The following is a 12,412-nucleotide window of genomic DNA, read 5'->3' on the forward strand; positions in this document are numbered from 1 at the left end:
CTTACAATCTAGTAGGTTGCTGTTATACATTTATCAGAAACACAAAACAAAATACACCATCATCTTCCCAGTGTATAGTTACATAGTTAGGTTGAAGAAAGACATTAGTCCATCAAGTTCAACCACTTTAACATATCCCCAGATAAAACCTAAAATAATGTACCTGTTCTGACTTACATATAAATTCAAGTTAAGAACAAACCTACAGTCTCTATCTCGTATGTAACCCTGGGACTATCTGTACATATTTTAGATGTTAACTGAATAAAGTCTATGGGTGTTTTACTATGGATTGTTGAATATTGAGATGCCTTAAAAGTCCCAGTTTTTGTTTTACGTTGTTCATTTGAAATGTGTCATCAATCTGGGCTGTTTGAGCTACAAATATATATTTCCTAGCACCTTTACTAAGTCTTCTCACTTGTCTGCCACCTTGTTACAGACCTACCGATCACACTGAATCACCAATAAGCTGGGAGACGAAAATTATTATTCCCCACCTCCACAGTAAAAACCATTTAATATCTTTTGGACTGGCACAGCAAAAGTGACTAAGTGAACATATGTGTTTGAGAACCTAGGGATGCTTTGACCCAGCTGTCCCCTATTAATTGGTACAACTGAATGTTTAATACGTACTTTTGGTCGCAGTCCCCTGAGGAAGCCAAGAGGCGAAACGCGTCTGGACCGTGAGATAATTTCCCCGGCATTTTGGTTTACAAACTATCTATCTGTACAGTTTGTTTAACCTCTAACCATATAATAGTATAGTTGATTTATGTTAGAAATAGGATTCAAATATTGTGTGAATACATTTTAATTTTCCAACAGAATTGCCAGTAAAAGCCTGCTTTCTCTCTTACTCTTGGCAACTGTGAACTTCAATTATTTAAAGAGTCCCTTTTGGTAGAATTCATCTGCCCCTTTCCCTTCACTACGCATATATATATATATATAAATTTATATATATATATATATATACATACAATAGTAACAAAAGTTTCATCTCTATTATGCACAACTATAGCCTTTTACACTCTGCTCCATACATTTTCAAATAAATATTATATGATAATACATATATTTTAATGGAAAAAAGACTATATAATATAATTTTAATTTTAATTTAGGTAAAACCAATGATAAAAAAAAAAAAAAAAAAAACGTTTCTGTGGCATAAATTCAAATTTAGGAACCAAAAGGATATGTATTGCAGCTTTCTGTTTCTTGGAGGTTTTCTTTCATTCCTTATAGGAAGAAAGCTACTGATCCCTCTGTGATCCTAGTCCAATTGGTCCTGCCCCATCCCCTCCTTACTGGCGCTAACTTGATACAGGGGGCCGCCATCTTCTTCCTTCTTCTGGTTACGTCACCCAATCCTACAATGCACAGGTGTGAGATCAAGTAACATGCCTTCCTGTAAAAAGTGCCAATATCACTGCGCAAGATCAGCGTTTTTTTGTTTTATATTTTAATGTGCATTGGTGAATTTTATTGGAAGAGGTTTGATAAAGTTGGGACAGGGGAATGTGTACTGCTGCAATGTTTGTTGTATTCACTTTTTTAATTAGAAAACACTGTAAACTTTTGGAAACTGACCATTGTTTTAGTTAAAAAATGAAATGCCTTCTTTTTCTTGCCTGATTTCAGTTTCTTAAGATATCAGGGTCTCCTTTATCGTGTTTTATAATGCGCTAAATGTTTTCAACAATTGACAGGTCAGTACTGCTCATGGGTCAGTTTTAGCACCTTGATTTTTTTAACTGTTATATTATGTACAGAATGTGGTTTGGCATTGTCTTGCTATGATAAGCAAGGCATTCCCTGAAAGAGGCAGCGTATGTTTTGCCATCTCTTTCATTATTTCAATAACATCAATTGAGGATACTCAGCTTTACATGCAGGCAATACAAGTGGTTTGCATGGGTATAGGTTACTTCCGCAGACACCTCAATCCCTCCAGGGCTGTCCTCGATTGGGTCCCAGAAATCTCACATTGGGATTGGGTGACACAGCTTGCTAAAAATGTGAAAAAACAGTGCCAATCTCACTGCACACATAAGATCAACCCTTTTTTTCTACAGAAAAAGCCCCTTCTACTCTGATAACAGTCATGCACAGAAGGAACATCCCAAAGCCTCTTGGGATACACAACGTATGTATCCTAGGAGGCTCTACACTTTCATTTAGTTTTAGAGACAGAATAGGAGGGAACATAATTTTTGCCAAAGTTTTTACCTAATTTCTACCTTAATTTTTATTAAAATATTGTGGATAGGTCTGCTTTAAAGAGAAACTAAACTGCAAAAAAAAAAAAAAAACACACTTAGCTTCCATTCCAGAGGGCGATCTGATCACTCTGGGTGTGTCCTGCATTGGGTCTTGCGTCATCCCGACGCTACAGGCACCGCCATCTTCTAGTCTTTTTCCTGTTCTTCATCCTACGTTACCCGACCCAGGCGCAAGATTGGGTAACAAAGGATGAAAAAAAAAGTAAGACCTAAGAGCCTTCCGTGATGCCTGACGTAGGTATCCCGGAAGGCTTTGCACTCCGATTCATTGGTCATTCAATTAGGAGGCAGTGTCGCACCTAAAAAAAAAAAAAACAGAATTTTTACTATACATAAAAGGGTTGTCTACCCTTTTATGTAAACAGAAAATTCTGAGTATAGGTACGCTTTTAGGTAATTTGATATTACATAACACCTACCGAATCAACTATATAATACAATCAATCAACTAATCAATACAATCACCAAATCAGGCCATGCAGGCTTACATGTATGGAATTCCTCCAGATACTTTGGATATAAATCTTTCTTTACAGGTACATGTTGTGCTTACTAAATTGGGTGATTTTTAAAAGGAATTGGGACCAAAAAGAATATCCTAGTTAGGGAGACTCAACCTCTCAGTTTGTACTGGGGATTTTGGTCACTGGAACAAAAGCCCTGATTTATTAAAGCTCACCAACGCTGAAAAAGATACACTTTCATTAGTGAAGCTCGGAGATCCACCAAACCTGGAATACATCTGGTCCAGAATTCAAAACATTTGCTAGAAAATAGCAAATGACTTTAAACAAATCCATCCAAGATTTGCTGGATCAGCCAGCTTTAGTGATGAAATCGTTATCCTTTCCAGCCTTGGAGAGCTTTAACCTCCCCAGAGGTAACCCTGAGTGTGACTCGGGGTAGAAAAAAGTTGTTAAAAGCAGTAACCCCGAGTCACACTCGGGGTTGGTAATCCTATGGGAGGTAATAGTAAACAGAGCCTTACCTGATCCGCCTGTGTCCTGCCTCGTCCATCGCAGCGATCTCCGTCTTCTTCTCTCTTCTTCCGGCCGGCTTCTGCATACGATGATTCACCGGGGAGTTCCCGGTGACGTCGGTGTACGTTGCCGGCGGGGCGGGAATTTCAAAATCCATTTGTATTGCATTCATTATAAAATAACTGTGTTAAATGCAATACATTGGATTTATATGTGTAAAAGCAGTACATTGTTTTCAAGAACATTTATTTTACAGTATATATATATTAGTATGAGTATAATGTGTATTTAAAAAAAAAACATTTTTTCAAATATATAGATTTTTTAATTTATTCAATTTATTATTTTTTACATGATTTTGTGTTTCAAACTTTATTATGCTCATACTATTATATTATACTATAAAATAAATTTTCATGAAAAACAATGTACCGCTTTTAGACATAAAAAAACGGAAAGAAATGAACCACTAGGGAGGTTAATAAATCAGGCTCAATGTTGGAAAATAACCTTGAGCCTGAAAGTGGCATGGTGGAAACATTGACTGTCACAGGAGTGAAGAAGGACAAGGCAGGCCCAAAAATTGAAGGCAAACTCCAAATATTGGAGGGGTCATCAGAGCAGGGAGTGCAGATGCAATTGATCTGATTTATTAAACCTCTACCAGACTGGAGATGATACACTTGCATCAGCAAAGCTGGGTGATCCAACAAACTTGCAATGGATCTGGTCTAGCAAATGACTTTTAAGAAATCTGTTCCAGGATTGCTGGATCACCCAGGTTCACTGATGAAAGTGTATCTTCTCCAGCCTTAGAAAGCTTTAATAAATCAGGGCCAATACCCAATAAGAACACATAAATGCCTTACATAACAATGCAAAACAAATTTGAAGAAGAAACATTTAAACATGGAAATTCCACACTGTAATAAAAAAAATATATGAGCTCCTTGTAAATCTGCTGCACCTTTATTTTAATCTGAGCAACACTTGAGAGACAAGGACAGCATTACAGTCCCCCATAACTCAAATTCATACCAGCCAGCATGACATAGAGCATTCTCGCAACTTTTTACAAGATCACTTTTGTCAGACTGACACTTCCACTCCTGCTCTACTCCCTCATCGCATTTTACTTTTATTTGCCATCATCGCACGCCAACCCTTTTTTTTCCCCACCTCTGCTGCACATTTCATCCTTTCCCCTGTCAATGTAAGGTATCACATTTTATCTTGTAAAATATAGCAGCAGCTCTCCTGTTTAATATCAGATTAAAAAGAGAAGTTTGCTGCTGCCTGATCCCCGCTCAGAAGATGACAGAGAGCACCATGTCACTGAAATTTGCAATTCTCTTTAAACTTCTCATCTCAGCGCTTGAGTGGCAGCGGCGGTGGAGAGCCGAGTAAAGTCTGTCTGCAGTCATGATTAAATCAAAGAGGCTAGGGTCCACTTTTGAAGTCTTTTTTACTTAAAAAAATAATAAAGCCAAAGGGGTGATTTAAAGGAGAACTTTAAAGAGAACATTGAAGGGAGTTTGCTGTATAGTCTTTCATTTATTTATTTATTTTATTTTAAATTTGCATGTGAAAGTGATCAGTTAATGTAAGTAATTTATCAGTGCTTGGTAAAGTGTAACTCCAGATTTAAAAATGCTTTGATAAGCACTTCATGCGCTTTTTGTTATCATCACCTTTTATTCTGTCCATTTCCTGTAAGCCCAGCCCGTCTCATACCCACCTTAGGGGCCTAAATAGACGCCATCAGGAAGCCTGGGGACATAGCACTTCAGGACTAAGTGTTGTTCATGTCATTTCATGAGGGCTTTTTTAGTTAGGATGAAAAAAGACATAAGTTCATCAAGTTCAACCACTAAACATATCCCAGATATAAAACCCTAAGGACATAGTTGGTCCAGAGGAAGGCAAAAAAAAACCCTGGTAAAATTAGCTCCAACAGAGAAAAATAATTCCTTCCTGGTCCCGTGAGGCATTTGGATGTTCCCTTGATCAGTGGTCTCTGTTATCTTTACTTTAAATCCTTAATCCCCAGTTATATTCTGTGCTTCTAAAAATCATCCAGGTTTTTCTTAAAGCAATCTATAGAACTTGCTGAAACTACTTCCTGAGGGAGCCGATTCCACATTGTCACAAACCTTACAGAGAAGAATCCCTTCCTTATCCGGAGCTTAAATTTCTTTTCCTCCAGACGCAAAGAGAGCGCCCCCTTGTGCTTTGAAATTATCTTACAGTGAATAATTGGTAAGAGAGTTCCCAATATGGGCCATTTATATATTTATACAGGGTGATCATATACCCCCTTATACGTCTCTTCACAAGGGAGAATATTTATAATAGGGTCAATATTTATAATAACTTGAAATAAAGAGCTTAAAAACTTTTGAAGTGCCACGTATAGACAGTGATAGAATTGTAGTTGGTTGCTGTTTGGAGGGTGAACACAATTGTTAAGCTTGACGTGTTTCACATCTGTTTATGTTTCTCATCTTTTATATTTTACAAAAAATTGTGTTGTGTTTAGTGTGCACTAAAATATAAATTTGTTACACAGTTACAACTACATTTTTTATGCTACAGGTTCTCCATTTTTTGAACTTTTGTGTAAAGTTTGGGGAGTTATAAGTAATTCTCAGGACTAATATGAAATAATGTTTGTGCAGTGAAAAGGTTAAACAGGTTCTCTTTATTCACTTGCTTCATTTGGCCAAGTAAAGCTGCATAGTGCTTTTTTCTTCTTTTATTATTGTTTTTATTAATTTGGCTCTGTTGCATTTGTCTAGCTGAACTGCTTTGCCAGCTGACCCTACCATTCAGCAGAATTTGATTTTACTAAGAAAGGCTTATTGGTATTTGAACAAGTCATATTTTAAAGGCAGTCATGTTGAATAGAATGTGATTAAATATATATTACTTCGAACTTTCAGAAACCCATTGGGTAGTCCTGGTTGGGTTTATCAGGCTACGTACAATGTTCTACTGTCTGACCTCTTTGTATTTAGACAATTGCTCCCCACCTACATCCTATGATCAAGTCCTGGCCCTCCTCATGTAGACGCATTGGGCCTGATTTATCAAAGCTCTCCAAGACTGGAGAAGATAGACTATCATGGTAGAGCCTTAGTGGTCCAGCAAACCTAGAATGAATCTGGTCCAGGACTGGGAACATTTGCCAACTAAAACCAAATGATTTTTAAGAAATCTATTACAGGTTTGCTGGATCACTTAGGTTCTCCCATAGTAGTCTATCTTCTCCAGTCTTGGAGAGCTTTGATAAATCAGGTCCATGGGTTACTCTGCATTAGAGGGATGCAAGAAAATACAGCCTAGCATTTATTTTCGTGAAAGATTCTTTCCAACGACAAAAGACAGCGAGCGCTGTACATATAGCACTGTTCTGCTCCATGGAGCAGGGAGGCAGGGAACGAAGGAGCGGCACCACGTTGCGCTCTCTCCCCATCACTTCTATTCAGATCCCTCATTGTTCATGGATCCGCCAGGACAATCCATAAAAGACGAGTGTTGTACACGCCAGATTCTCGTCTGATATCAGCCCTGTGGCCATTATCAGACGGGAATCATCTGATGTGTATACATAGCCTATGTTAAATGGACTTTCTCTGGCTGTCCTAGTATTTGAACCCAGCCCAGTAAGTCCACATCTGTGATTGTGGTAGGGCCCTTGAGAAGGTCAGCTCCACATAGGCAGAAACTGCCGACAGACTCCTTTTGTGTTGTCACGTTTCTTTTGGTATTTTGTACCCCCAATTAAAATTCTTAACATATGAAGCTTTCTTTTTAGTGGGAACTTAAAAAAACATGTTCATCAATGAGGTGGAGCTGGGGGGGGGGGAATCAGTAAATCTGCTTTTGCCAAACAGCAGTTTGTTCAGTCTTCATTTAAGCCAGGTCCCGATGTACAACTTATTTAGCTGGAGAATGAAGTGTGAAAATAGTTCAGAAACTCCCCAAGGTTTTCCGTCATGAGGCTGACGGCATGTGCTGTTCTCTGTTTTCACTGGGAAGTAATGGAGTGAGATCTTGGGCAGAATTAATTTATTATCAAAGTGCTGAGCTTGTCCGGTCTTACAGGATATAAATTTCTCTGAGTTCCCCGGTCCCTCCGGAGCAAATTGAGCTCGTTGGCAGAGATGGCGGTCTAACAAATCAAAATTCTATTTGTTGTTTATTTTTTCTTTTTTTTTGCATTAGGGTCGGCAAAATGAATATAAAGATATAAAAAAGACTTCTGTCTGGGGTCTCGGTCTAGTGTGGTGGCAATGAAAAACTGGGAAATGTCAATATTTCTATCACAGGAGTGCAAGGGGGAAGGTTTGCAAACAGATAATAGATATATATGTATATATTTCCAACCTTAGATGTTCTCCTTTTATGCAACACTGATGTACTTTGAAATACTGTGATCAAGTTGGACAATAAATAGCATATTAATACAAGGTACATATGTGGGGTATTGATGTTGGAATAATTATGTAAAGTATTCATTACCATTGATCTAACTTGAAGGTCTCATTGTGGACTTTTCAGCAAGTGTTCCTCCTGATGAACCAAATAAAGCGAAATGTGTTGGTGAACAATGAATGAAGAATCATTACAAATTTTAATGTATGTATAATAAATGTAAATAAAGTGTGTAATAAAAAATAAATGATAACCGGTACCATTAAAGTCCTAATTGTATATATATATGTTTGTATTGTATGCTATGGCATTTCTCAGGGCAGGTTTCCTGATGGTGACAATAGCAGACCATGTTGGTTCAATGGGCCTGATTTATTAAAGCTCTCTAAGGCTGGAGAGGATACTCTTTCATCAGTGAAGCTGGGTGATCCAGCAAACCTGGATTGCATCTGGTCTGGGATTCAAAACATTTGCTAGCAAATGACTTTGAAGAAATCCATTTCAAGTTTGCTGGATTACCCAGCTTCAATGATGAAAGTGTTTCCTCCCCAGCCTTGGAGAGCTTGAATAAATTAAGCTCAATGGGTCTGATTTATCAAAGCTTTATAAGACTGGAGATGATAGACTGTCATGGGAGAATCTGGAGCAGATTTCTTAAAAATCATTTGCTATTAGTTGACAAATATTTTCAATCCTGGAACAGATTCATTCCAAGTTTGCTGGATCAGCCAAGTTCTCCCATTTTACAGGTTGACAATCGAAAATCCGGCCATCGATAATCCGGTTCTTTCAGTTTCCCGGCATGAATTTCAGGACACATTTACAATACTGGCACTGCACTATACTGTTTGGCCACTAATGTTTTCATGGCACTGTTCTGCAGAAACAGCTGTTAGATCTTGCTTGCTAAACTAAATACACATTGAGACGTCCCTGCTGCCTGCTCCCTGGAACTGTGCCAGATGTCCGCGGGTGCTGCGAGAGGAACACTGGTCTGTGTGTGGTGGTAAGTACGTAAAAGTAAGTAAAAAAAAAATCCAGAATTTTCAAAAGTCCGACACTCCTCAGGTCCAGAGGTTGCTGGATTTTTGAAGGTTGCTGGATTTTTGAATGTCAACCTGTAGTCTGTTTTCTCCAGTCTTGGAGAGATTTATTGAATCAGGTCCAGTGTGTAGAATGTGCCATTTGTGGTGTCCATCAGAAGTTGTGTGGCATCACAAGATCACACTGGGGATACAGGAAAATAACAGCTCCACCTAATAACAGAAAGAGCCTGAATAAAGACCACCAGGAACCAAGAATTATTTTAATGAAATACAAAAACAAATACAATAACATATTAAAGTAAAAAAGGAAACATTTCCTAAAGAAAAACATATAGACTTTTTCTATTTAATTTTATAATGCTAGTTGTCTGTTTTTAATGTTAACCCTTTGGCTTCAATAAAGACTTGGCTACTCTGGCTTTTTCTGATTTGTGTAGGTTAGGGTGAAAGCCAGGCATATAGCATTTTCAGAGTCAGTTTTACAATAACAACCCCCATATAATGTAGTTTAAAGCGGAACTAAGTTGAAAATAAAAAAAATCACACTTACCTGTAGTCCTGTAGATCCCTCGATTGGGCTGGACCTTCCACCAATCCGGTTCTCCATCGTCCTAGAATTCTTCTTCGCTCCAGTGATAAGCAAGTGCCAGGCACCGCCATCTTCGATCTTCCTTTCCGATCTTCTTGCTACATCACCTGATGTCGTTCGAAGCTGCGCAGGTGTGGGATTGGGTGACGTGGCCGACTGTGAAAAAAAAAAAAAAGAGAACAGAACTTACTGCGCATGCGTGAGATCGGCATCTCTTTCCCCTTAGTGGGACCGGGCATGCACAGAAGGAGCAGCCAGGGCCTCCGGGGATGCATGACGTATGCAGGAGGCGGAAGATTGTTACACTTAAAAAAATAATAATTTGCACTTTTCCACTTAAAGGGTTTTTAATTTAAAGCTGAACTCCAGGCAGTTTCAAAATGACCAAAAGTTCCCCCACACCCCAATACATGAGAGTTGGGGCTTGTGTCGGCATGCTTTTATTCACTTCCAAAAGGTTTCCCTTCCCACACAAGGCGAACAGAATGCAAAATTTGCTCAAAGCAGATCTAACACACCTGTGAATGAATGCTGAATGTTCTCAGAATAGTCTGAAACTGATGTTAAACTGATCCCTTTGAAACAAATCCAAAACTCATCACTCATCATGAACCCCATTATTCTGCAGTCCCTGACGGCCAGTGGTCTGGTCTGCTTATTTTTGCTGAAATGTAAATATCCCCCCTACATGATGTACTATGCAGCAACAAGTGGATGCTGGTCCTGCATTGTGCTTTATTACATTGGGGTAGTGACAAGACTGGTGGAAGACTGGCATGAAAAAAGGTTTAGGGGAAAATGACCATAACCAGTGTAGAGGAACCCTATAAAAAGTAAGTATTCCATCCTTTACCAATAACCTAATCCATCATGATTACCTAATCTCTATTAGATGATGAATTGATACCCCCACCCCCTATTCAGGGAGTAAGAAATTCATTTGTTGGGCAATAGCTGTCTTTGTAATGTCAGTAATTATGTGTTGGTTCAGACAAGGCCAGTTCTGTTCACAATGGTCATGGATACCAGATGCTGCAATAAAACTGGATCTAGATCGAGGAACAGATGTTTGTTACTATTTTTGGTAACCATATTCTAGATATTTGTCTTATTGTATGGGTAAAATGAAAAAAAAAAGAATGTTACTAAACTACCTGGAAAGTTTAATAGGTACAATAATTTAAAGTAAATGTAATCTGCCAGCCCTTTCAATAATGAAAAAATGGACAGAAGGGAGACAAAAAGAGAGCTTTTAGGGATACAAACAATCTATATTGTTTACAGAGTGAACTGAATGTATACATACATATAAAGGTAATAACAAATATTACATGTAAAGTCGAAGTTTGGGCTAATAACACTATACACTCATTACTATAGAATAATGTTAACTGGTGAGATATTGTTCTCAATTGCAGCAGACAATCCTAAAATATGCCCGACACGTTTTGCCTTTAATAGGCTTCCTCAGGGGTAGATATGACATGTGATGCGATCGCTAAATTAATAGAAACCAAGTCTTAGTATTCACGGCTTAACTTACTACAATCAAAAGATTAGGAATAGATGACTCAAATAGTAAATTGTTGAACAATAAAGTATTAGGACTTACATGTCTGGTTGATTGAACACACTTCTCTCTGTTGAAAAAACATACTTGATTATTTTGAAAGAAAAGTTTGATTGTGCAATCTGCAAGCAGAATAAACGATACTGATACGATTGATACGTTATGTCCTTCTGAGGAAGCCTTTGGGTGAAACGCGTAAAGGATGATACAACGCAATGTATTGGAAATAGATATATTTAGCGCTGTATATATGATGTAGTGTGCAATATTGGATATGTATGGTTTACAAGTTGTTTTGCATTTGTTTGTTTTTAAAGAATCACAAAATAAATTAGTATTTTAATAACTTAATATTTTAATGTTATTATGTTTATTGGGGAGCACCTGAAAAATCCTGACAAAACTAAAATTGGAATATTATTGTACATGAAAAGGATGTGGTGCCAATTTATTAAACTCCCTTACCGATTAAATTGTATAAATATACAGAGTTACCAATTTGCATAAAAGTAAACTATTTTATCTTCCATTATGTAAATGACCATGAATGAATAGCTGCAGAATTATGGGATTGTGTTGGTTGGCTTTTCTTCTCTTCAAAACTGTTTTCATTCCCCATGCAAGTTCATCAACAGGTTGCAGGGAGGTCATATTCATCAGACCAACAATTCTAAACGATTTCAATCACATCTTAGACACAACTTAGAAACGTTTAAAGCAAGCTTCTTAAAAAAAAGGACCTAAAGCTGCTGACCAAAAGTAATTGTTTTAAAGTATTTATGCTACCGTCCTTCCATTTTAGGATTTACATAGCTCTGTCTCACAACAGTTAAGTAACTTACTTGTCTAGTACCATCCACAACATGTGACAAGACAGTGAAAGAGGAAGGAGCTGATTGATAAACTCTATGTCACTCTTTTCTCTCCATCTATCTTTATGTCTATTGTCAATGGCACAGTAATGAATTCTCCTGTCAGTCTTCTTTTTCCTCCTCTTAGAATGTGCCTTGTCAGTAGGTTAACTGATTGGCTTTTTGTGTTGCTTCTTTTGCTTTCATTTTGAGCTGCAACAGGCTGACAACAAGTCAAATATAGGTACTTAAACTGTTTGCAATCAGATATATACATAGATATATGCTGGTGTGATAATGAATACAGCTCTGCATTAATTAGTGTCACATTTGTTTGGAGCCTGATTCAACTAAGAAATCTATGTGCAGAGTGTTTGAACTCATTTATTTACCCAAGAAAAACAGTCCATGTGTTCCATGGATGTGCAGCATATGTATACGTTAAATATAAGTAATTAATACAATAAGCAACTGCTAATGTTCAGTGTAATGGGAGCCATATGGAAGAGCAACTTTTTCCCACAAAACCCTTCCAGGCAGATCAGAAACAGTTATACGCCAACATTGAGTCTGCTGCCACGGCATGATGTATGAAAAGCCATGTAATAATCTGAATGATGTGAGCTCTGCTGTGTGTACGACTGACAT

The sequence above is a fragment of the Pyxicephalus adspersus genome, chromosome 8 (assembly GCF_032062135.1).
Source record: "Pyxicephalus adspersus chromosome 8, UCB_Pads_2.0, whole genome shotgun sequence".
NCBI classification, from domain to species: Eukaryota; Metazoa; Chordata; class Amphibia; order Anura; family Pyxicephalidae; genus Pyxicephalus; species Pyxicephalus adspersus.